General features: G+C 36.3%; 1 long non-coding RNA gene across 3 annotated transcripts; it reads right to left on the bottom strand.

The window, feature by feature from the left end:
* LOC108587364 lies at positions 1 to 26,649 on the bottom strand. 3 transcript variants are annotated; one of them, XR_002523984.2, is made up of 5 exons: positions 23,597 to 26,649; positions 21,791 to 21,861; positions 10,676 to 10,904; positions 8,808 to 8,885; positions 4,346 to 8,248 (listed from the first exon to the last, which is right to left on the bottom strand). It is a non-coding gene; the product is annotated as an uncharacterized LOC108587364 (long non-coding RNA). The 3 variants fall into 3 exon arrangements; XR_001905869.3 differs by lacking the exons at positions 4,346 to 8,248; positions 21,791 to 21,861 and adding an exon at positions 1 to 774; XR_001905866.3 differs by lacking the exon at positions 21,791 to 21,861.

Here is a 26,649-nt window from a genome sequence, read left to right as displayed (position 1 = left end):
AGGGACAGCGTCTCTTTTATTCAGTCTCATTACTGCTTCCACAATGCTGGAATTTAATGGGCATTAAATAATATTGTATTAGATAAATGGATGAAGGAATACATACAGGAAACATAATGTGTGGCCTGCAGGGTAGTTGTGAAGCCTGAAGGAGCCAGTGTATGGGAAGTGTCTGGCACATCTGAGGTTGCCCCTTTCCCTGGCCTTGTGAATTTATCTTTTCACCTAAAGCAATCCTCAGCAACCACTGGGAGAATCACCCCTGGCAACCGAGAACAACAATAGACATCTAAACAGAGAGAGACTTTAGGGGTACAACTGACCCAGAGAAACGAAAGAAAGGAGACACCTGCTCCATTTTCCCTTAACAACATTTACAGAAGTAGGTCTTTGTCTTTCCTAATTGCACATTGGGGAAAAGCAGTATCAATTTAAATGTAACACGTTTCAACCAAGGGATTGGCTATTTCTGTCTCAGGTCTAACATAATGATTCCCAAGAAACTTCAAACCTACTGATTCAATTATTTGAGGAAAATTTCTGAAGTTGAGATAGGCATTATGCTAGGTTTCATTATCCTTTTCCTCCATCCAAAGGAAGACAGGAGTGAGAAATGGAGCCAGCAGTGCTTTTCTGGAAGAAAAGAGAACTATGTCTTGTTCTGGTTCTATCAACAACAAGCTGTGTATACTTGGGCAGGTCCTGTCTCCTCTTTGGGCTTCGACTTCCAGATTCCCAATATCTGGAAATTAGCCATATCAGTGATTCTTCAGCCTACACGTTCAGAAAAAACATTGGATTAATATTCAGATACAATTTTATGTTTTGGAAAAAGTCACTACTTTTAAATCACAAACTGTATCTTAATTGGTGGAAGCAGATGGCAAATACAGTGATTATAAATGAGGCTTATTTCAGGTACTACTGCCTCGCAATCCCAAAGAAAATATATCCTAATTTTGAGATGAACGTGTGTGTGTGTGTGGTGCATGGGAGTGATTTTTATTGTTTATCACAGTATGTAATAGACTTATAGTGAAGAAACACTGATTATATTATTCTTTTATCATTTCCAGGTTTCAGATTAAAGGACCCTATTTAAATGAGTAAGATGATGATGATAATTTCAAATATTGGGTTGTTTGGTATATGCAAGGTATTGTGCAAAACACTTTATTTAAAACTTCATACCTACCTCTCAATGGCCACTAAATAAATTGACAGAGAACATCTCAATTACATTCTGCATCATTTCTCTCCTAGGATTTTCGAGGCTGTGAATGTTATTACTTATCAAACTTCCAAGTCAATTGCCACATAATAAGATATTGCTTTTCACCATAAAGACCCAACTTAATGGATCAATAATGGAATAACTTCAGTTTAAAGTTATCATGAGGGAACTGAAAATTATAATTCAAATGTCCTCTGTACCTATTTTCTTATATAAGGGAAGGAAATTAGCATTTATGGACTTCCTATAATGTGCCATTTTCTTCTGATTTAATATTTTGAATAGCTCATGTTACTGACACATAGTAGGTGATCAAGCAATACTTACTGAATTAATGAAGAAATGAATCAGTTAATTTTAGTCACCATTTTAGATGAGGAAACTGTGATCAAAGATTAAATAAGTGCCCCAAGGAAATGGAGGCAGGATGCAGTGGAGCTGGGATTCAGGTGTGCCTTATGCCAAGCCCTAGCTCCCCCCTTTCCCCATTCTCCCTCTTGTTTTCTAGAATCTGTCCTTGACTTCTCAACAGCATAGTGCATAGTACATGGTCCCCATGTGGCTTTTTTTTTCTTTTTTTTTTTTTTTTTTTTTTAGCTAAAATCACCTTCAAAATTTGAGTCACCTGTAAACCAAAACAATGCTATAATCTGCAAAAAGAGATATGTAGAGATGACAGGATAGTGAGAGAAGTGAGAAGAAAAACAAGTGAAATGTAGATTACTATTGATCACTTCAGCTGGAGCTCTAACTATATCTTACCTCCTTTTTATTTCCCCACCCACACCATTTTTTAATCTTGGTGATATTCTTGCGTAAAAATAATCCTTTATGGGCAGTGTGTAGCTTCAAGTATTGGGGATGGTGTTGGTCAGAAACCAATAAAAACAAAATTAATCTATTGAATGCCAGGGACAAGAGGTTGAATCCATTAAATAATGTGATACATTTCATGAAAAGGCCAACATTTTATCGGCAATCTGGCAGTAACATTCTCATAAGACCTCATGAAAATCAAACATCATGCATCTCTGGATATAGAACATTTTAACAGCTTTAATTATTATTCAAAAGTCAGTAATAAAAATATATTACTGGCTTTGAAGAAGAAAAATGGAAGCCTATAGGGGTGATCCAGTTATTTAGGAGATAGAGAATAAATCCCATCCTTTCTCATTTTTCAACATTTGTCATTGTGTTTTTGTCATAAAAGAAAGTATGAAATAAGTCACATAACTACTTTTAATTATTTTATTTTGAAATTTTGTAATTTTCTGATGGTGAATGCAAGTATAAAATAATGTTTAGAAAATACAGATTGTTATAAATAAGAGAATAAAACCAACCACAGTGCAATCATTCAGAGATAACCATTGTTAGAATGTTTTATATGCAATAGAAATTTGAGCAGCAAATATTCACTAAGCAATTAAAGAAGAGAGAATTCCAATAAGTGTTAAAAAATAATAAACTATCCTCAACTCCACTGGTTGTTGGGGAAATGCAAACTAAAAGAAAACAAAACAAAAACGAATTTAAAAAATGAGAGACATGGTTAAAGAAAGTGTTAGAAAACTGGAACATAAAGTCAAGGAAATTATAGAAAATGCAGCACAGAGTGAAGAAAATATAAAATAAGTAAAACATCTGCTGTCTAGAAAATATAGAAAACAGCCTCTCTTTCTCTCCCTTATGCTTTCCTTTTTCTTTCCCTCCTGCTTTCCTTTTCCTTAACTTACCTTTTCTGAATAATGTAGCTGAAAAGCCATCAGTTGGAACAAACCAAGGTAGACAGTAGATTGCGGGAGTGAGAAATTGCACATAATGTTAGAACTAAGCAGGGTGAGAAGGCATTCATGCAGGGGGAAAGGGAACTCGATATTGATAAGGAAAGCCCAGGCAGAGTGAGGAAGATATGCCCATTAAGGGGCAGTTCAGCATGTGGTGTCAGAGCCTGAGCAGGATTCAACTATCTTTGCATAAATGTGACTCAATGTTAGAACTTACGCTTACGGGTAGGTGGAGGTGGGGATGGGAGATTGTTTACATACCCAGAGATTGATGAAATAAGTTTATTAAAAACAATAAGAAAAAGAATCTTACTGTTGGAAACGGTAGTTATAAATACAAAACGGGAGAAAATTGGAGTAGAACATGGGCTATGGAATTGGTGCGTTGTTTTTCTTTTGCTGCCTTAACAAATTATCACATACTTTATGATTTACAACAACACAAATTTATTATTTTACACTTCTGAAAGTTAGAAATCTAACATAGGTCTTACTGAGCTAAAATCAAGGTGTCGGCAGGGGTGCATTTCTTTATGAAAACGCCAAGATGTCATTTTTTTCCATGGCTTTTTCAGCTTCTAGAGGCTGCGTGGGTGCCTTAGATTGTGCCCTCTTCCTCCATCTTCAAAGCCAGCAATGACAGGTGAGGCATGCTCACATTGCATCACTACCTTCCTTTTTCACTTTTAAGGCCCCTTGTAATTCTATTAAATGTACCTGCATAATTCTGGAAAAACTTCCTCTTTTTAAGAGCAGCTGATTAGCAAGCTTAATTCCATCTACTACCTTAAGTCTCTTTTGCCACATAAGGTAACTAACATGTTTACAGGTTTTAGGAATTAGAATATGGGCATCTTTGGAGAGCCATTATTCTGCCTACCACAGATATATATTTATGATTTTCACTATGTATAGATAGAAAAGTAAATATATATTTAAATGTGTGTATTTGTACATATATGTGTGCATGTGAATACACACATATTATTCCCTTGTTCTGTCTACTGGGAAATCCTGGGGCTAATGACACTCCAGTAGTAATGAGAACACATGAAAAGGCCCAGAACATGACTTCTAAATAACATTCTTCACTGTAAAGAATGAGAACACATGAACACAGGGAGGGGAACAACACACACTGGGGCCTGTCAGGGAAGGGGCAGGGGAGGGAGAGCATTAGGAAAAATAGCTAATGCATGCTGGGCTTAATACCTAGGTGATGGGTTGATAGGTGCAGCAAATCACCATGGCACACGTCTCCATACGTAACATACCTGCACATCCTGCACATGTACGCCAGAACTTAAAAATAAAATGTTTTTTTAAAAGAATGAGGGTTCATTGGAGAAATGGCTGATTCATTTCTAAATGAATTAATTTAGAATGAATTCTAATTTCATTCTAAATGAAATTAGAGCTAAAGCATGAAAAAATACGATGGGCCTGAAACATCTTTTGATGCCAGAAAGCAAGGAAAGACACAAAGAAGGATGTACCAAAAAGACACAGAAGCCAACTTGAAGGGATGCCCACTGGCTAAATTAAAGACAACTGGAGCATTAAAATAAATAATGGTAGTAGCGCATTGTCATACATTGAATAAAATAGGAAGCTATGAATCCACATAGATATTAATAAGCAAGTGAACATATGGAAAGTTTGGTGAGGAATGAGATATTTATGTAGTTCTAAATTACTCCCCACAAAATACATATTAATTATAAAGGAAACTTTACTCTGGAGAGGAAGATAATACCATATTAATGAAATAAGCAAAATGTGAATCAAGAGTAAAATAACAAATAGAAATTGGACATTATTTAACATAAGTCAAGAAAAGAAAGAACAGGGCATTTCTCCTGTGATATTCCTGCCAAAGACGCAGAATATGAATCTAATCGTAAGTTTTTCATACTTGGCTATAACGATAAAAACTAGGACTTGAAAAGCTTGACAAATCATAAATGAAGAGAAATAAAAATTTGACTATGAGCATATTTTCAATAAAAACAATAGAAATCAGAAGAGAAGACAATATCTTAAAAGTATTTACCCATGTAAACTCTACTTGAAAGATAAGGATAAAATAAAGACATTGAGAAAAACACAAACTAAGTTGCCACAAAAAAATCTTTACTAAGAATAAATGACAAAGAAATCAAAATATGAAGAAACCTCAATGAAATGAGTCTGAAATTGAAAATCTTCTACATAAAAACCTCTAGGACTAAATGGCTTCACTGATGAATTCTGTCAAAGATTCAGAGAATAACACCAATCTTAGACAAACTCTTCCAGATAATGAAAAAGGAAACATTTCCCAGCTCATTTTCTGAGGCCCATATCATTCTGAATTCAAAATCAAAGGCCATTAAAAGAGAACTGTAGACCAATATTCTTCAAGAACATAATATAAAAATCCTTTTTAAAAGGTAATAAATCAAATCCGACCACATAGAAAAAGAGATAATATACTATGATCAAGATTTTTTTGACAAGAAATTCAAAATTCGTTAAAAATCTGAAAACAAATCAACGTACTTCATCATAATAATAGAATAAAGGTAAACAACCACATCATTATATCAATGGTGTGGAAAAAGCATTTAAAAATATTCAACACCATTTTATGACAGAAACACTCAGCAAACTAAAAATAGAAGGAAACTTACTCAATTTAAGAACATCTGTTTAAAACCTAGAACTATCATAATATTTAACATCATACTTTAAGCCCAATGTTTGATCACAAAACAAGGCAAGACAATCCACTCTCACCACTTCTGTTTAAAATTATATTGGAAGTCCAATGCCACCACCAACACAAAGAAATAAAACCCACATAGATTAGAAGAATGGAAGCAAAACAGTCCTCATTTTCCAGCTCTATAACTATGTATGCAAAAAAGCCTTGAAAATCTACATATACTAGAATAATAAATGTTAGCAGGATTGCAGGATTCAATACCAATATACAAAAATCAACTACATCTCTATATTCTATTAATGGGTGATTAGAAAATAAATATTTTAAACTTCATTTATAATAGTATTAAAAATCCTTAGTGGAAAATTTAATAAAAATGCCTAACACTTATACAAAAAAAGCTTCAAAACATTGCAAATCAAAAGTAATAAGGACCTAAACAGATGCAGAGATAACCATTGGAATAGTCAACCCTGTCTAGATGGCAGTCCTTTACACACTGATTTAGAGATTCAAGGTAATTCCAATCAAAATTCTAACAAGATTGTTTTTAATTGGTAAGCTTATTTAAAAATTTACATGAAAAGGAAGAGATCTAGACTAGCTGTCTTCGTCTGTTTGGGCTGCCATAACAAAATGCTGTCAACCTGGCAGCTTGTAAACAAAAATTTATTTCTCACACTTCTGGAGACAATAGGCAAATTCAGTGTCTGGTGAGGGCTGCCTTCTGGTTCATAGAAATGGCGCCTTCTCCCTGTGTCCTCCTGTGGTGGATGGGATAATCAGCTCTGTGGGGTCTCTTCTATAAGGGTGTCAATTCCATTCATGAAGGTTCCCTTTCAAAATGAGATCACCTCCCCAAGGCTCCACCTCTCCATACCATCACATTAGCGATTAGGCTTTCAACACAGGAATTTTAGGAGGATACAAACATTCAGACCACAGCACTTACCAAAAGAATTTTGGAAAAAAATTTAAAACTCATACAACCTGATTTCAAGGCAATATAAAGCTACATTAATCAGGACAGAGAGATACTGAAGTAAAGATAGATCCATAAATCAATGGAAAGTTCAGAAATAGACCTGCACTTACATGGAAAATTGATTTTCAACGTAAGTGCCAAGTTATTTAAAGACTGGAAAGTGCGTGTTTCCAAAAACGGTGATGAAACTGCTGTGTATATGTACCAAAATAAAAAGAAAAATCATACAATTCCTTCACACTATACACACAAATTTTAAATGAATCAGGGACCTAAACGTATAAGCTAAAACTATAACACTTAGAGAGGAAAACATGGAAGAAATCATTTTAACACTAGCTTAAGAAAATATTTCTTGGACGAACACAAAGAGTGTATAGACATTGCTGGTATGAAAAAAAGTGGCACAGCCATTTTGTAAACAGTACAGCAGTATGTTAAAAGGTCAGCCCTGCACTTACCATATATCCTAGGTATTTACCTAAGAGAAATGGAAATGTATGCACACACAAACTCTTTTATGTGAATATTCATAGCAGCATTATTCATAATAGCCCCAGACTGAAAACAGCAAATCCAAATGGTACCAACTAATCAAATGGTAAAGATGAACAAATTTGATATATTATATTATGAAATACCACTTACTAATAAAAAGTAATGAAATACCATGATCAATCTCAAAACGGTGCTAAGCGAACAAAGTCAAATCTAAGACTATATACTCTATCTTCCATTAGAATTAAATCCTTAAAAAGGCAAAACTAAAGGAATGAAAATCAGATCAGTGTTTGCCACAGGGCTGGGAGTGAAGTCTCGCAATGAAACTTCTTTAAGGTGAGAGAATTATTCTGTATCTTGATTATGGTGGAGGTTACAGTGCTGTATATAATTCCCCAAATTGACAAAACTGTTCTCTTAAGATGGATGGACTTTATGTAGATAATACCTTAATAAAATATACTTTTAAAATGTGTTAAATTGCATTCTTATATCCCAATATACACAAAATTCTATTTTAGATGTTTGTAGACTTTAATATGAAAGATACACTTTGACAGTAAGATATAATAATATGTTCTTTTCTGATCCGGGAAATGAAGCATGATTTTTGGAACACAAAAAGCACTAGCCATCAATGCAAAGATTAGCACATTCAGTTTTGTCAAAATTAAAAATGCATAGTCATTGAAAACAAAGTAAACAACTTGCCCTGGTTTGCCTGGGGCTTTCCACGTTTTAGCAGTTTATAATCCTGTGTCCCAAGAAACCCCTCAGTCTCGAACAAACCGGAACAGTGAGTAACTCTATCAAAAGTCATTAAACAAAGTGAAGACAACCCCCAACTGTTAACCAGTATTTTCCACAGGCGTAAAAGACAAATAATTCTCTAGAATATTAGTAGGTAAAAGATGGCAAATATCTTATTGATAAATTCACAGAAGCCTTAAACGGACACTTCCAAGAAGAGGGTACATGAAAGGCGAAGAATCATAAAAGGATGTTCTTTCCAGTCTCTCTTTTTTAAAAATCTGGAAAATGAAAATTAAAAGTGAGATACTGTAGTGATAGACCATTAGAAACCAACATGTTTTTCCAGAAATGTTTAGAACCTGAGGGCACCAAGTATAGGAAAGAATTTGGGGAAATAAACACTTGTATAAAAAAACTCTAATACAGGCCGGGTGCGGTGGCTCACGCCTGTAATCCCAGCACTTTGGGAGGCTGAGGCAGGTGGATCACAAGGTCAGGAGTTCGAGACCAGTCTGGCCAATATGTTGAAACCCTGTCTCTACTAAAAAATACAAAAAATTAGCTGGGCGTGGTGGCAGGTGCCTGTAGTCCCAGCTACTCGAGAGGCTGAGGCAGAAGAATCGCTTGAACCCAGGACACGGAGGTTGCAGTGAGCTGAGATCGTGCCACTGGGCCCTAACCTGGGTGACAGAGTGAGACTCCACCTCAAAAAAACAAAACAAAATTTTTTAAAAAGCCTCTAATATATAAACGGATGAAAACATTCAGTAGAAAAGAATTTGCTAAATAAAATTATGAAGTGAAAATTGTGTATATCCTATAAACCAGTAACCTTACCCCTAATTATGGAGTTGTAGAGACATGGAGCATGTATATCAATTGATATTCGGAGGAATCTTTATGGTAGTCTTGATGCTAGTAGAAATAAAGAGAAGGAAAAATAGAAGCAGCATAAATGTCCATTGAAAGAAGATGGATAAATTAATTAAATATATCCACACAGTGAAATACTGTTTAGCTGTGAAAACGAGAATCATAGCTATGATTTTCAACATGGATTTTAAAAACAATATGAAAAAAATCAAGTTGTAAAAGAACACCTATAATGGGATACAGTTTTTCCAAGTTCAAAACCAAGGAAAACAAAGAATTATTAATTTATGGATATATGTATGTGGCAATATTATTAAGAAAATACAAGAATTTAATTTTTACTTATTACACTACTAAAATAAAAATGATAATAGCATCAAGTGCTAGTAAAGATGTAGAGAAATGGGCATATTTACCAAGAGAGTATGTGGTTGCCACAATATTGAAAAGTAATGATTTTCATGATGATATATACTAAAATAAAAAGTAATGATTTTAGTGATGCTATCTACTCAAGTCAAAATAAATATACGTGCTTGAACTCCGGAATTTTATGTACTGGAATTGATCCCATAAAAATAAAATTGCTTCTAAGTAAATGTGTTTGTGCAAAGATGCATCATTAATTGTGTTAAAAACAAAATGGAAGCAAATGAAATACCCATCAATAGAAAAGTAAATAAATCAATGGTGGCATATTACTCTGCAAAAGTATCCAGCTAATCGAAAGGATGAGTTAGACTTTGAGAGATAGTTATTTAATTTTGTTAGATGAGAATAAAAAATTGCAAAACGTGTAAATATGGTCTTGCTTTTGTACATAATTTATTTGTAAAATAAATAACTCAAGTTCTAAGCATTTGTGCATTAGTACATATATACTTGTTTTGTTGTGGGGAAAGAAATGAATTAATGCACATCAACTTGCTAATATTTCTTACCTTAGGAATGGAAATAAAAAAGGAATGGGAAGAGATGAGTTCTTTCTAAATACAACTTTGCATTGTTCTATTGGTTTAGAAGAGGATATGTTACTTTGGTAATATAAAAAACTTCAAACGAAAATATTTATTCAAACAGTTTATCTCCTTTAGGGAAATTTTGGAATGTTTAGTTTCCAAAATGTGTTCCAGATCATTGTATTTGAGGATACATTTAAATAATTATCTTAGCTAAATGATGCTACATTACTTAATAATTTTACTTGTGATATGAATTTTTAAGAGGAGGATTTCACTTGTAGAATTTCTTAAACATTTGATCACTTGGAATATCTCAAGAACTACAGCACCATAAAACTAATTTTCTGAAATAAAGTCCTAATCCTACATCCAAGACATAACTGCTCTCAACCTGAAGTACAGTTCTTTCTAATCTTTTTGCTAGCATCTTTACTTTGTGTAGATCATATGGTACAAATAATTTTACTTCCGTTTTCTTCTTAATGTTATATCATGAACATTGTTCTGATCAGTGTACATATTTTTATGGACATCAGTGATAATTTACTTGCAATTCCGGTATAAATGTTTGTGGAAAATATAACCAACACAATCCTAAATTGGTAATGCAAGATAATAAAGAATATGATTAAGCTGCAAATAGTGTGCTTGTCTGGTTCACACTAAAGGTTTTAAAAGGGCTGACCAAAAATGATGGATGTCTGGAGATAAGAGGAAAGACATTGTGCAGAGAAGGGATTTGAGCAAAGGGTGGAAAGACTAGAACACAAGATCAAGGCAGCCCTAGCCAGGATGAGAGCGAGCACATATAACCTAAACAATAAATAAGCATGCTCCAGGTAGGAGGTATAGATTCCAGTGAAGACGAACCTGACTGGTTAATGCAGGAGTTCACAAAGGCTTAAGGGTAAGATCCAATTCTTAAGCATTCTGTAGAAATAAGTGATGCTAGTCATTGTGTTGCAGAGAGATCTGGAATGTGGTCATTGAGACCTACAATAAAAAGATGTATGTTTTCTGCATACACTGAGTTATCTTCACTGCTCCACGACAATTCTCCTGTTCATAGACATGCCCATCTCTTGAAAAGTGGAAGCCACTGTGAGGATTTAATTGAAAAATGCATAAGCCATTAGGGAATAATAGTAAGTACTGACATTTTTACTGTAATTTACAAATCCCTCATATATGCATTATCTAATTTTATCTGTTCAACTTGTGAGAGTTAAGGATTGCTTTCTTAACTTAATAAATTAAAAAATTAAGACTCAGAGAGCTTGAGTGGTTGGTCCAAAGTCACAACATTAATTAGTGAATGAGCTGGGATTCGCACCCAGATGTTCTATCTTTTGCTCTTTCTGCTTGACTGTATTCATTCTTCGGCATTGTTACCCTGATGATAAAGACAAAAGATATTGGTAGGTTTATGTTGTTATGTGTCGAGTCTTCATATTTTAAAATTCGAATTTACTTTATAGTCATCTCTTCATATAATTATTTTTTCCAACAGGGATCCATGGGCAGCACGTCTCTAAGCTGTTGGAGAGCTGTGAATATATTTCTATTGTCACATGCATGAAAAATAACTGGGATATGTGTAAAGATTTTTGGGTCACAACCTTCTTCTCTTCAAACTCATGAGCTGTCACTCCTCTTCATTCTGGCTTTTGATAGTGAAGAATTCTGCGTCAGACTTATTTGTGCTTTTTGTTAGTAGTCTGTTTTGTTTGTTTCTCTCCTTTTTTCCTTAACTGAGAGTGCTTGTCAAAATTTCCTTTATCCTGGTACATCAATACTGCTGGAATACGTCTTTTTTCACTGATTTCATCAAAGAAGCAAGAGCACTTCTGTCATTACTTTCTAATCTAATTTCCTATGAGGATCTTTTAAAATTATGTCTCTTTTGCCCATGCTGCAGTTGCTTCAGTTTTTTTTTTTCCTTTGTGAACTTTTGCACCTTTAGAGTAGACTTCCCCTCCTTGTCCTTCATATTTCTTTCTGTTGTGGTTTTCTCACTTGTTTTTTCTTTAGCATTCCAGAATACCTTCTCAGTTAATTCTCTATGTATTTAATGAATATTTATTGAGTGTTACTCTATGCCATTGATTGTTCTAAGTGTTGGGGATACAACAGAGAACAAGAGAAACAAACAAACAAAAATATCTGTCTTTGTGGAGCTTACAAAAGAAAATAGAGCTATGGATAATATTTTAGAAAGTGCCAAATACTTTGGAGATAAATAAAGTGAAAGTGAGGGTCAGAAGAGGGAAACTGAACTTTTATATTGGGTGAGAAAAGAAGATCTTACTAAGAAGGAAATATTTGAGTAAAAACCTCAGGTAGCTGAGAGAGTGAGGCAAACGGATACATCAAAGAGTATCCCAGACAGAATAAGCAGCAAGTGCAATGGTCCTGAGACAGGAGAATACTTGTGTGTTCCAGGAAGACCCTGGTCAGAGTGAGCGAGAGAGAGCAGTAGGAAATGAGGCCAGCAAGGAATCAAAAGCCAGATAAGGAAAGGCCACATTAGTAAGAGTGAAACTTTTGGCTTTTGTGCTGAATAAGAATGAAAGGCAGTGAAGAGTTTTGAGTAGATGAATAACATGAGTGAATTTGATTTTTTATAGAATTACTCTGCCTTCTGTGCATAGGGCCAAGGGCAGAAAGAGACACATCAGTGAGAAGGCTATTCCATCATCCTCATGAGAGATGATGATGACTTCAACCGGAATGGTAGAGCCATGGGGCTGGATATTTACTGTTGTTCACAATGAGATTTCTGATGCATTGGATGTGGAAACATACATGTCTGTAGTGGGAAACTGGAAGAACAGGGTTACATTTTAACATGGTAAAAACTCTGGGAGAAGTAGGGAAAGGAGACCAGAAATACCGTTTAAAGCATAATATTTATGTAATTTTTTTGGTCTGGCTTCTTTTGCTCAAGCATTTATTTGTGACATTCATACTTGTTAACAAATGTAGCCATAGTTTGTTTATTTTCACTGATCTGTGGCAGGGAAAGTTTTCCAAAAAGTTCAGAAAACTTTTCCTGTAAAGAAGACACTAAAAATTTTTGGATTTTGCAGACCTGAGGGCCATTAGCCATAGGCAATATGTAAAAGAATAAGCATGGCCGTATTTCAACAAAATGTGCATACAAAAATAGTAGGCCACATTTGACCCACAGGCTGTAATCTCTTGATCCCTGATCTATACTGTTCTGTTGTGCAACTAGGTCATGGTTTGTTGTCATATCTTTGTTTGTTTGTTTTTAGAGACAGGGTCTCAGGTCTCGCTCTGTCACCTAGGCTGGAATGCAGTGGTGCAATCATAGCTCACTGTAACCTCCAACTCCTGGGCTCAAGTCATCCTCCGGCCTCAGCCTTCTTAGTAGCTAGGACTACAGGTGAGCACCACCACACCTGGCTTCTTCCCTTCCCCTCCCGTCCCCTCCCGTCTCCTCCCGTCCCCTTCCATCCTCTCCCCCCTCCCCTCCCCTCCCACCCCCTTCCCTCCCCTTCCCATCCCCCTACTCATGCCTTCCCCTCCGGCTGCCTTCCTCTTCCTCTCCCCTCCCCTCCTCTCCCCTCTCCTCTTCTTTCCTTTCATTTTCTTAGAGATAGGGTCTCTCTATGTTGCCCAGGCTGGTCTCAAACTTCTGGCCTCAAGCCATCCTCCTACCTCAGCCTCCCAAAGCTCTGGGATTACAGGCATGAGCCATTGCACCCACATCATTTCATTGTTGATGGGCATTTGGGTTGTTTCAGTTTAGGGTATTACAAATATTGCTTCTAAGAACCCTCTTGAATATGTCTTCTGTTGTGCATTTGCTCACATATCTATTAGGTGTTTGTAAAGAAATGGAATTGCTGGGGTCTTAAAGCATGACACTCTTCAGTTTTGATAATGTTATACTTGTAAAAACTAAAGAAAGAGGAAAGAAACATGAAGGGTGGCTCGCTAGTCAAGACAGTTTTATTTTAGAGAAAGCAAACTTGAGAGGAGCTTCTGGCTGAGTTAGATCAGAGGCCCACTCTCTTATACACTTAAGAGTTTTTAAGGATTCAGGGTGGGAGAGTTTATCAGAGGCTTGGATTGCTTCTGTGTCTTTTTGTTGTGCTTATCTAGCAGGGAGAGTTGTGTGTTTGTTCCCATACATTTTTCTGCAGTTGCAGGAGTACACCTGAATCTGCTTTTAGCTTCCCTATCTTAGCTCACCTAAAGAAAAAGGAATGTGCTTACTAAGGTCCACTGTTTTACTGGGGTGCATTGTATGAGGGTGAAGTTTGGCAGTTACCCAGTAGACTTTCTCCCAAACTCCCTCTGTGCCCGAGCTGTTTTATCTGTGTTTTAATGTCTGCTCTTTCTGGCTGCTTGTAGTTAGAAGAGAAAGGATTTTCTTAACATGCATGAAACTGGAAAGGGAGCTGGAATGTAAAGTGGCAGTGTTTGTCCAAGATGACAGTGCTTCTGCTCTGTCAATACTGTTTTCCAAAATCATTCTATGCTTTAACTTCCAAATCTGTGTATGAGACATCCTGTTGTTCCACAATCTCACCAACAATTGGCTACTGTCACCCTTTTAATTTTAATATTCTAATGAGTGTTTAGTGACATGTCATTTTGGTTTCAATTTCCATTACTTGATTATTGATGAGGATTAACACTTTTACGTGTTTATTGGCTGCAGAAGTTTTCTTTCACATGGGACTGGTTAAAAAAATTTTGTCCATATTCCTAAAGCTCTGTGTTCTCATTATTTGATAGAGTGTTTTATAGATTATGGTTATATGTTACAATTACATTTACCTGTACATTTATTCTTTTTGATGTTATTATTCATTCTTGCATTTCAGAACTGCCATATAACATATCTTCTTTCTGCACTGAGGAACTGTTCTTAGTGTTTGTATTGGTGCAAATTCTGCTGGTGATATATTTCCTTCATTTTTGCATCTTTGAAAAGATCTTAAATTTACCTTAATTCTTGGAGGGACTTTTTTCCTAAGTATATTGTTTTCTTTTTTCTTTTTTTTTTTTTTTTTGAGATGGAGTCTCACTCTTACCCAGGCTGGAGTGCAGTGGTGCAATCTCAGCTCATCTCACTACAACCTCTGCCTCCTGGGTTCAAGCAATTCTCCTGCCTCAGTCTCCTGAGTAGCTGGGATTACAGGCATACACCACCATGCCCATATAATTTTTGTATTTTTAGTAGAGATGGGGTTTCACTATGTTGGCCAGGCTGGTCTTGAACCCCTGACTTAAGGTGATCTGCCCTCCTTGGCCTCCCAAAGTGCTAGGATTACAGGTGTGAGTCACCAACCCCAGTACTACGTATGGTATTTCAGATTGGCTATCCTTTTCTTTCAGTACTTTGAAGATATTATTCCTTCATATTCTGCTTTATTTGTTTCTACTGATAAATAGGCTGTTTTATTGCTGGTTATCTGAAGCTAATATGTCTTCCCTCACTTCACTTTGTTTTTAAGATTTTAATTTTTGCCCTTAGTTTTCAGCAGTCATGTTATCATGGTCCTAGGTGTGGTTTGCTTTATATTAATCTTGCATGAGATGTAGACATTTCCTGAATCTGTACTTTAATTTATTTTGTCATTTCAAGACAATTCTTCTTGTTTTTTGGCCCTTCCCCTTCTTCTCCTTTCCTTCTGGGTCTCCAATTACATGTGCATAAGGCTTTTTTGCTAGATTCTCTATGTATGCTACACATTTTTCTGGATTTTTCATTCTTTTGTCTTTACATGCTTTATTTTGGATATAATAAAATATAATAAAACTTGGGGGTTTATCCACTAGTTAACTAATTCTACTTTTGGCTTAGTCTAATCTGCTCTTTAACTCTTTAACACATAATAAGTTAAGTTATTTATAGTTACTATGTATTTTTCATGTCTACAATTTTAATTTGGTTTCTTTTTATAGTTTTCAAATCCCTGTCAAAATTATCAATCCTATATTTATGTTCTTAAACATATTTAACAGAGTTGTTTATTTGTTTTAACTGTGTCTGACAGCTTTATTATATTTATCACCTCAGCATCCATTTTTGTTGTTCATTGTTTCTCTTGATTTTGTATCATGTTATTTTACTTCATAAAATCCTGTTTCTTTTCTATTGAGCACTGAATGGTCTAAGTAAAAGTATATTAAAAAATTCAGCCTTAGGAGATTTACTTTCTTCTAAAGAAGATGGAAACCTGGAGGATCAACTCAGAAACAATTTAATCTAGTATCAGTTATTTAAAAACTCAAAACTCAGCTTCAATTCCTATGCAGGTTGATCTATTGACCTTTATTCGTAGGATGTAGCCCTTATAGTCATATTCTGAGACCTGAATGGAGTACTACACATCATTAACAAGTACTGAAGTCATATTTTTTTTTTGTTTCCTGTACAAACCATGAGGCTGTTGAAATCTCATCTCGGCTTCCCTACCCCTAATCTAACTTTTGACAAACTGGGAGGATTTCAGAAAGAAAAATGGCTCTAAAGGCCAAACCTATCTCTCAAGATTTTGTTATATTCTTTAATGTTGGCCTTTTAATTCTTTATCTCCTTACTGGCCCTAAAATTCATTCAAATAAATGTGCAAATACTTTTGGTTTTAAACATTTTGCCCATTCTTTGAAAGATTTTTTCCAACACAAGGTTAGTCTGAATTTCATAGTCTGCCATTCAGGAAGCAGAATTTCTGACTTTTCCTCCTATTTTTTCTATTTTGGGCAATTATTTTAATTGTGCTATTGCAGTGTTTTCAGTTTCTTAGCCATCTTTTACTTCACTAATCTGCATATTTTCATCTCATCCTAGTATCTTTTCTCCTAGCCAGTTCTTCCTTAAGGGACTCTGCCTTTGTTTCAGAGAGGCAAGGTTTTCTCACATCCTGCTGAAAATACCAGGCTGTTTTCTCAAATATCCATAATATTTTTATTCTTCTGAGTTTTCAGGACAATGTTCCCTTCCTTTTATCTAAAAATTTGTCCCCCAATTTATTCAAATTGGTCTTTCTGGTTTTGTTGTTGTTGTTGTTGTTAGAAGTTCTTTCAGACTCGTTGACAGAGTTTATAGATCACTATTAATTGCTCTCTGTCAGCTACAGTGGCCAGCGATAGACAGGTCTATAGCTGAGTGGCAGGTTTATTTGTACAACTCTTAGACCAATTATCAAGCAGCTGTCACTGAATACGTTTGAATTGCATAAAATTATATTTTCTTTGAAGGTATAAAACAGCAAACATCGTAAGCCCCAGTATATGTACTCTATCACAGTTCTTCCTGTTTCTGCCTTTCCCCTCCTACTCATAATACCACCTAGAGGATTTTCCCTCTAGTATGCAGCACTACAGAGTGTTTGTGTGTATGTTTAAGATACTCCAAACTTGACAATTTTTGTTGTTGTTGTTGTTTTGAGACAGAATCTTGCTCTGTCGCCCAGGCTGGACTGCAGCGGTGCCATCTCGGCTCACTGCAACCTCCACCTCCCAGGTTCAAGAGATCCTTCTTCCTCAGCCTCCTGAGTAGCTGGGATTACAGGCACATGCCACCAAGCCCAGCTAATTGTTTAAATATTTTTTCATAAAGACAGGGTTTCACCATGTTGACCAGGCTGGTCTCGAGTTCCTGACCTCAGTTTATCTGCCCGCCTTGGCCTCCCAAAGTGCTAGATTACAGGCATGAGCCCCTGCGCCTTGCCGACAATTTTATTAACTTCAAAGCCCCATATTTCTTATCAGTAAAATGGGGATAATAATATAACTGCTTTTGTAGGACAATTAATTGAGATAATCAATGTAAATTCATTAGCATAGCATCGACTTAAATAAATGTTAGCAACAGCAGTAAGAAGTAGTACCAACATTACTGCTATTAATTTGCTGCAACCTGCCTATCAGCCTTATTCCAATCTGCTGAATTCAGATAGAGATGATTTGATGAGAATGTTGGTGTTTGGGGAGTGGAACAGTTTGTTGGCTCTTTGTAAACCAGTATTCATTGCAGTAAAGAGATCAACATAAATTTTCTGATAGGTGTAGTTTTGTATGTGTGTTAAGCACTGGACAATGGAGGAAGTACTAGGAAGTCTCATATACCTGTGGGTATCAAATACATAGTAAAAATGAGTGCAGTAGGCCAAGTGTAATTAAAAGAACTGATAGAAACTGTGGCAAATCTTAGCGTGCCCGGTATTTTGCAGGTAGCTGTACTTTAGTTCCAGTTAATTGATATTGTGTTGAAATGTGGGTTGAGTGATTTCTCCAGATGATGGTCATTGAGATTTTTAAGTGAAATAGGCTTTCATATTTATGTGAATGCATTTTCTAAAATATTTTGGAGATCAATCAAAATCTGTATGAGCTGTATGTGGGCCATGTTCTGTGCCTGTATGACCTCTAACCTATAAGATAAAGCCCACATCTTATCAATAGCAGCCCATGACCTGTGCTATGGTTTAAATGCATTTGTCCTTCAAAATTCATGTTAAAACTTAAACTCCAATGTGATAGTATTAAGAGGTGGAGCCTTTAGGTGGTGATAAATTCATGAGGGCAAAGCTCTTGTGGATGGGATGAGTGTCCTTATAAAAGGGCTAGAGGAAACTACCTAGGCCTTTGTGCCCTTCTGCCATGTGAGGATACAGTAACATGGCACTATCTTGGAAGCAGGGAGCAGCCCTCACCAGACGTCAGTTCTGCTGGTACTTTGAGTGTCCAACCTCTAGAACTGTAAGGAATATGCTTCTGTTCTAATAAATCACCCAGTCTCAGGCATTTTGTTATAGCAGCAGGAGCTGACTAAGGCAACCTACCTCCAGAAATCCGCTTCAGAGTTATCTTTCACCTCTTGTTGACTTTTTGTTTATACTCTGTTAATATCAAAGGGCTTTAAAGAATCCCCTCACTGTCTTCGAAGCCTCCAGTTTGTCATAGTGACCCTAAATAATTTTCACATTATTCGGGGCATACAGACATCATTGTACATGAAGCACAGTTTTAAGACATCTGTTTTTCATCACCCCCCTTCAACCATTAACTTCTTGAAGCTGAAACCCATGTCCTCTCCATCTCTCCCCTCAGTGACTGACACACAGTTGGCCCTCAGATAACATGTGTTGAAATAAACTGAATTTATTGAAAGGAATGTGGTAACTGTTATGATCAGTTTTTGCACAAGGACAGATGGGGCATAGAGGGCATGAAAGCAAACACTTAATATGCATCCTTCTCTTTACTCATCTTTTTTATGCCTGAAGAACTAAAGATTTGTAAGACCCCCAAAGGCATAATATGCTTGAGGCACTTCCGGTAGGATTATTTCCCTGTATTATACCATTCAAATAGCAATGACAAAATTGGCATAATAGTAACCGTAACTATAATTTATTTAAGTGGTTGTGAAACAATGTTCTTTACTAAGCAGTTTATAGAAAATAAGTTTTTAACATTCATGCCATCTATATAAGGCACATATTGTTATTGTTCCCATTTACCAGATAAACACTTTGAGGCTTACAGAGATTTCTTATGATACTACAACTAAAAACTGGTGGTTCCAGTACCCAAACCCGTCTAACCCCTCTCCTCTTTATGCCACCTCACCAGTGACCAGCAACAGCAGTGACCTCTGGATGATGATTTTCTGTCCTAACAAACTTGAACCCAGAAAGAATCCACACTTTTTTGCGGTTTTCCCCATAACAGTTTTAAAAAGGTAAAGGACCAGAACAAGATCAGAGGCACTCTGGATAAAAAATACTGCATTTCATGGCTCGGATTGTGCCTCTAAGCATGCTTTCGGTATACAGAACCTTTTAGAAAAAGAGGCACTCTAATGAATTGACTGGTTTTTGAGAAATCACTTCTCTCTGCCTGAGAATAGAGGATAAAGCAAGGACCCTGGAGTCATGTATTCTTGAGTTCAAATCCCCACACTGTCACTTTGTGACCTTCTATGAATTGACTATATTCTTTCAGGTTTATTTGCCTTATATATGAAATAGAAATGATAATGCTCTGCTGGACTCATAGGTTTATTATGAAAATCAAATGACAAACTATGTGGGAAAGAGCTTTTGAAACTGTAGAGCACCATACACACAGAAAGAATGGTTATTATTCTGCTGAAATGGCATTCCCCAAATCATTTTTTATGAAAGTAGAAATTTGGGGCAGGGGCTGGGGATGCACTGTGTGTAGTAGCCCTGCTTTGATAACAGTATAGTGGTTTAAGCAGTCAGCAAATCAGTGGAAACCAGGCTATCAAAGCTAGACATATACATTATATTACATAGATTTTTGCTTTGACAGGGACTTATAAACTCACCTTGTAATAAAGCAATACAGATTTTGTTAAAATACAAGTCAATGAGCAATAAAAAGCAAGAAGGAAACAGCAAAAAAAGATATTGGTCACAAAAGCAGACCTCTATGGAGTTGGAGGGAACAAATCCAGTGTGCTTTTTATTAATACATAGCTCCTACCCAAACTCATCTTTATAACAACCTCAAGCCAAGTAGACATGATTTTCATCATACTTTTGTCCATACAATAGAGAGGAAATTTCCACTCAACTGTCAAGTGAAGCTAAGGAAAGCAGGCTGAGATTTCTCTTTCCCTCAGGCATTATGTGTATCAAACCCACAATCTCTGATTTAAAGCTATCCTTTGTACGACAATCTGTTTTATAAAACAAAACCAATATCTCTTACTCTCCCATGTTCCTTTTACCAGGAAATAAACAACTCATTTGTTATCAATTTATTTATCATAGATTTACTCTGGGAGAATGCCTGGGACTTTGGGGCTCGGTGCTACTGAGTTAGAAGATGTGATTTTGATAGTATTTCATAGCAGGAGAGAGCCTGCCTCACGAAGAACCCCCTTGCTGTCTATTAATTAATAACTAGTGGATGGTTCTGTGCAATAAAGAAGCCAGTAGATAATTGAGAAACACACCAGTAGGTGACAGAATATGCTCATTAAGAAAGAGAAAGGCAATTTGAAATATTTAAAAGGGAATAATAATGGTAATAATGATTATACTAATAATGATAATAAAAATAAGTACTTATTGAATACTTATTGGGCACCATCCTAAGCATTCGCATACATCATTTAATTCTCACAACAACCTGTGAGGTACGCCATATTATTATTTTGATTGTACAAATGAAGAAACTGAGGCAGAAAGAGGTTAAGGAAATCCCCAAAGCTTGACAACTGCAAAGAGGAAGAGAACCTACAAAGTTTAATTTAAAAGGAATCATATGGCTGGGCATGGTGGCTCATACCTGTAATCCCAAAATTTGGGGAAGCCAAGGCAGGAGGGTCATTCGAGACCCTCAAGACCAGCCTTGGTAGCAGGTAACATAGACCCCATCTCTACAAAAAATAAAATAAATTAGCTGGGTGTGGTGACAAGCACCTGAAGTTCCAGCTGCTCAGGAGGCTGAGGCAGAAGGATCCCTTGAGCCCAGGAGTTCGAGGTTGCAGTGAGCAATGATCACATCACTCATCACTATACTCCAGCCTAAACAGTAGAGTGAGACCCTGCCTTAAGAAAAGAAACTAATCATTCTTCTTCAAATAATCTCCTGATGTTATCAGCCTTTGTTTGCCATAAAGACACAGAAATAAAGAAAACATTATTCTTGACTTCCAACGGCTACTTTCTAACTAATACGCTGTCTTGCTTTTGTTGACCCAATTCTATTTTCTAGGTCACAAGCTCATGTTTCACTCACTGACCACCTTCTACTTCCTGGGTCATAGTTCTAACTTTATTTTACTGACCCACTTCAACTTCCTAGATCAAGAGCTTATCTGCATTCACTGACCTTGTTCTGCTTCCTGGGTCATTAACTCACATCTCCTCACTGACCTTGATTTTGCTCCTTGGTTCTCCTTACTAGAATATGGACATATTTGGACCTCAAAAATAAAGATGCAAAAACATGAAATATTACCTTCATGGTTGTTGCTTTGCAAGCAATACCAAGAATGGAGGAAGCTTTTGTCTGCTTGAAATCTTTTTATCCTGAAAGTAACAAAGCATTAGGGAACCCGGCATTTAGACGGAGGCCACAAAGAGTCTTTTGAGAATTATTTTCTCTGAAGATAAGAAAAAAGTGTTACAACTGTGAATTCAGATCCTGCAACTGTCACAGTGCAAGCAGTTCAGCCTAAAAACAGTAAATCCAGAATACCCCTCTGAATCTTTTTTAAATTGAGATTTCCATATATGAGCCTTTTTCCTTTAATAATAAATAAGACTTCTGTGTCTTATTAGCTTCTGCCTATTAATTCTCTGAATTTAAGATAGATATGCAATACAAGAATGGTAAAAGCAGCCGAAGTAATATTTTGTTTAAAAAAATTATGGAATTCAGCTTAGCATTAAAAAGCATAAGCTGTTAATGACACTCTTACCAGTCACTGCTGGGTAGCTGAGACTCAAGATCAGAAACATGTAGGTCACATACCAACTTAGCTCTTTGAGCCTTAGTTTCCCCTCCATAAATGAGGAAAAAAGTACAAAACTCTCAGTATCTCCTCAAGTACAAAAATATATATGAATACTTATATATATATTAATATATATGAGTCTAATATATAATTATATATAATTTTTATTGTTTTTTATTATATATATTTTTACTTTATATGTTTTTTTACTTTATTATATATTTTATATATATTCATATAGATATATGAATAGCTAATTTTTATTGACAGCTTACTACGTGCCAGCACTGTGCTAAGGTTTTAAGGTAGGTACATCAACTGAGGTTTCAAACTGAAAGCACATGACATGTTTTTTTTTGTTTTTTTTTTGGATGTTGGCATGTTTTTTAACCACTAACTGTTCCATTATTTTAAAATTAGTTGTCATCAATTAAAAATGGGGGAATTTTACCATGTATTTTTGCCATTTCTGCCTTTCTGATTGCTTCCTCTTTTTTAAATGGCAAAGCTGAGTAACAAATGCCTATGTTAGGTGACACACATGCTCTGCAGTATCCTCCAGGTCCCATTCTGCCCTGTTATATGGCACATAGCTCATGTCACCAATGATACTATCTTCTTGTCCCCTATAGACTTTTGAATTTGCCACAGCTGCATCACAACCTAATTCTTGAAAAGGCCCTATAAGGTAAGTATTATCTTTTGTTAGAACATACAAATAAAATCTATTTTTAAAAGAAGTTTTTCAACTAATGCTAGTTAACTTTCTCCTTCACTTCTTATCTGAAAAATTTCGTTGGGTTTCAACATGGATGGGAAGGTTTATTCTTAAAAGTTTAATTAAATACAGCTGAAAATAGAGGCTCTTTGGGAGAAGCTTTCGTTCGAAGAACCATAAACTGCTATTCAAAGGAAATTCAAATGCAAACATAAATCCACCAAATGTCCACTCCTGCTATTAAAGGTAGATGAGCCACATCGTTATCTGATTTCAACCAAAGGGCTTATTAAGGTGAAAATGTTTTAAGAATTAGAATAGGTTTTGAGCTGGAATTTGGTTACTGCCAAAAGAATTGCACCTTCTAAGAAAAAAGCATGGGGACTAATTTTGGAGATGGATTGTAAATTATTTATGGAACCTTTGAAAAAGGTCGGCTTTACCAGGGCCCTCTGGGAAATGCAATACTGCTATTCCAGATGCTCCTTCCTCAGGATGCCTGCTCTTTATCAGCATCCCTGTCTCCATGGTGATAGGTAAGTGCTCATCCCTCCACCTCCCTCCCCAGCCTTTACCACCCACAGCAAACCTTAACAGGATGAAGAGCCCTCTGGGGGCCATGCACTGCAGCTTCAAGACATAAACAACTCCATGGGTGGTTGCCATGGCAGTTCTTCATCCACATTCTATTTACCCCAAGGTACACTGGCGACGCACTTAAGTGCATCGAAACAAGAACTGATACATTTCAATAAATCACTCCAGCCAGGTGGTCACCATGCTAGTGTTCTGAGAAGCTGGGGTTACAAGGCAACCCTGTCCATCATTCATCTTTAGAAACAATGCCAACCTTGGAGTCCATCCCAGGCATGGAGTGCTTCTCCTGTTTTATACGAGGAATGAAAAGAATGCCAGGAAAATTCAGATTTGGATTCAGGCAAACCTAGGGCTGATGTCTGCTTCCTTTACTTAGCAGCTGTGGGGACCTGGTCAAATCAGTTTATCTTTCTAACAAAGGTTTGCTCATGTATAAAACGCAAGTAATACTACATACCTCAAAATTGTTGTGAATATTAAAGGAAGTTTATATACGGATAGTGACCAACATGTAATGGCAATAATAATTGGTAATATTATTTTTATGATGGGAGGGGATCTATAATGGGACATCATTGTAGAATGGTGGATAGTCATTAAATAATTAAAAGATAAGGTCTTCCAAAGTAAAGATCCCATTCCATTTCTCTCCTCCACCCAACCATGTAACATACACGTGTGACTAGTAGCAACTTGTACTCAAGATCTGCCTGCAGCTAGAGTGTAGGTATATACTACCCGTGTGGTTCACAGTTTAGTTCCTCCATCAGGTACTCTACTGAAGTCTAGCATGCATTCTCTTCCACAGGGTGGACATCCTGCCCCCATATCCTCAATAATGTCAGTGTATCTAATCAAGTTTTGAAATTGTGTTGAACACAGATGTGAGACTCGGCTTGGATTCACTCTCCTCCAAAGAAAATACATGTCATTTTCAGAATCAAGCTTGTCTTAGTCTTCTTGTCAATGCCTCATCACCAACTGTATTAGTCCATTCTTGCACTACTATAAAGAACCACCTGAGACTGGGTAATTTATAAAGAAAAGAGGTTTAATTGGCTCATGTTCCACAGGCTGTACAGGAAGCATGGGGAGGCCTCAGGAAACCTTCAATCATGGCAGAAGGGAAAGGAGGAGCAGTACCTCTCATGGTCTGAGCAGGAGGAAGGTTGGGGGCAGGGTTTACACAATGAGATCTTGAGAAAACTCACTCACTATTGCCACAACACCACCAAGGGGGATGGTATTAAACCACGAGAAACCAGCCCCATGATCCACACTGCCCACTAGGCCACACCTCCAACAATGGGGATTACAATTCAACATAAGATTTGGGCAGGGACACAGATCCAAACCATATCAACACTGTTCTTTACTTTCCTGATCCTAGAATTTGAGTATTTTCTCCGCCAACAAAACTCAAAGTGGAGTAAGCATCATCATTCCCACCCTAACGTGAAAACTGATGTTCACAAAAGTCATGTGACTCATCCAAGGCCACACAGTTTGTGAGTGGCAGAGCTGAACTGCACACAGGTTGTCTGAGCCCTACTCTTACTCCAGTACTCATCACACTGCACAACCATGCCTCTTATAATAATCTGTTATTTTTTTTTTTTACATTGCAAAATGCTATTGATACCATTAGAATTAGTCTCACTTTCAAAAGGCACAGTTATTTCAGGTAATGTTATAAAGAAATCTCATGGTAATTGAAGTGGTTGAATTCTTTTAGCAATTAGTCATCAGTGATCAAGCCTGACAAATCAGTTGTTCTTTTTTAATCACAGCCTTTGTGCCATAATCAGAGGGATGACCTACTTAACCATGGAAATATTGGCTTCATTCGAGTTAACTTTGCTGGTAATATGCATGTATGTGTTTAATTCCATTTTTGATCCAAACTGCTACAATTATATCTGTCTACAGTAGGTTCTATAGACAGATATAATTCTAAGAAGAATGTAAAATCCCTTTTTGTCTTGCTTGCCCTAAAGTGTTATCATTTTAATTTCATCAAGGTATCCCTGGTCTTCAGGGATTCAGAATTGGAGCAATTCTTGGTTACAACTCATCATTTTACAGATGTCTCTTTTATAGCAGTCTTTTCATCTTTGGCAGAGGTTTCACAACTTTCTCCAACCTTCGGGATGGAAATTAGCCAAATTTCCTACAAACTCTTAGGAGCTACATGGCTTAAGAGAAAGGCTGAATGTGAAAATGTTTCTGATGTCTCACTTAGAGTTTCCAGTTCCCTCTTGGAATCTTTGTGCAAATGACCCAGGAAAGACATGCTTTTCTTTAACATGAAAAATGATATTTCTGGTTTTAATAAACTTTGTTTTGACTTTTATTTTAAAATTTAGATATTAGAATAACATATAAAAATTATTTCATTGCAGGTACACAAGTTCAACCTCTCAAAAAAAGAATCCCTGTTTGTAATCCTATTCTTTTCTTACAGCCAGTGTTCCATCTTCATGACCCTGTTTCTAGCCTCTAGCCAAACATCAGCTGTTCTGTGTGTGGGTGTGTGTGTTTCATTTACAATGCTTTATTGAAGCATTATACTTCAATAAAAGAATTATGTGATCATAATGTTATCATGAAATAATATATTAATTTAGATGCCACTAACTTGGAATTTATGCTCTTTGATACACGAGTTGCAATTCTTAGTTGAAATTATAAACGTAAAAGAGAGTGAGGCGTTAAAATTATAAGTTTCAAAATATTTTTAAAAACTTTATCATCAATCCTTTGACTATAAAAACATGTAAGTAACAGATGATTCTTATTAATTTATGAAAGCTATTTTCAAAATCTCCTTGTGAGCATTATTCTGTAAGTTGACACACTGAATTATTGTTATATTATGCCAAACCATAAAACTGGGTGCCTATGTAATACAAATCACACTGTACAAATCACTACTGTAAGAAGTAGCTTTCCCAGGCCGAGGCGGGCGGATCACAAGGTCAGGAGATCGAGACCACGGTGAAACCCCGTCTCTACTAAAAATACAAAAAATTAGCCGGGCGTGGT

Source organism: Papio anubis, chromosome 8 (assembly GCF_008728515.1).
Source record: "Papio anubis isolate 15944 chromosome 8, Panubis1.0, whole genome shotgun sequence".
Taxonomy (NCBI): Eukaryota; Metazoa; Chordata; class Mammalia; order Primates; family Cercopithecidae; genus Papio; species Papio anubis.
This window is presented reverse-complemented; position numbering and strand designations above follow the sequence as displayed.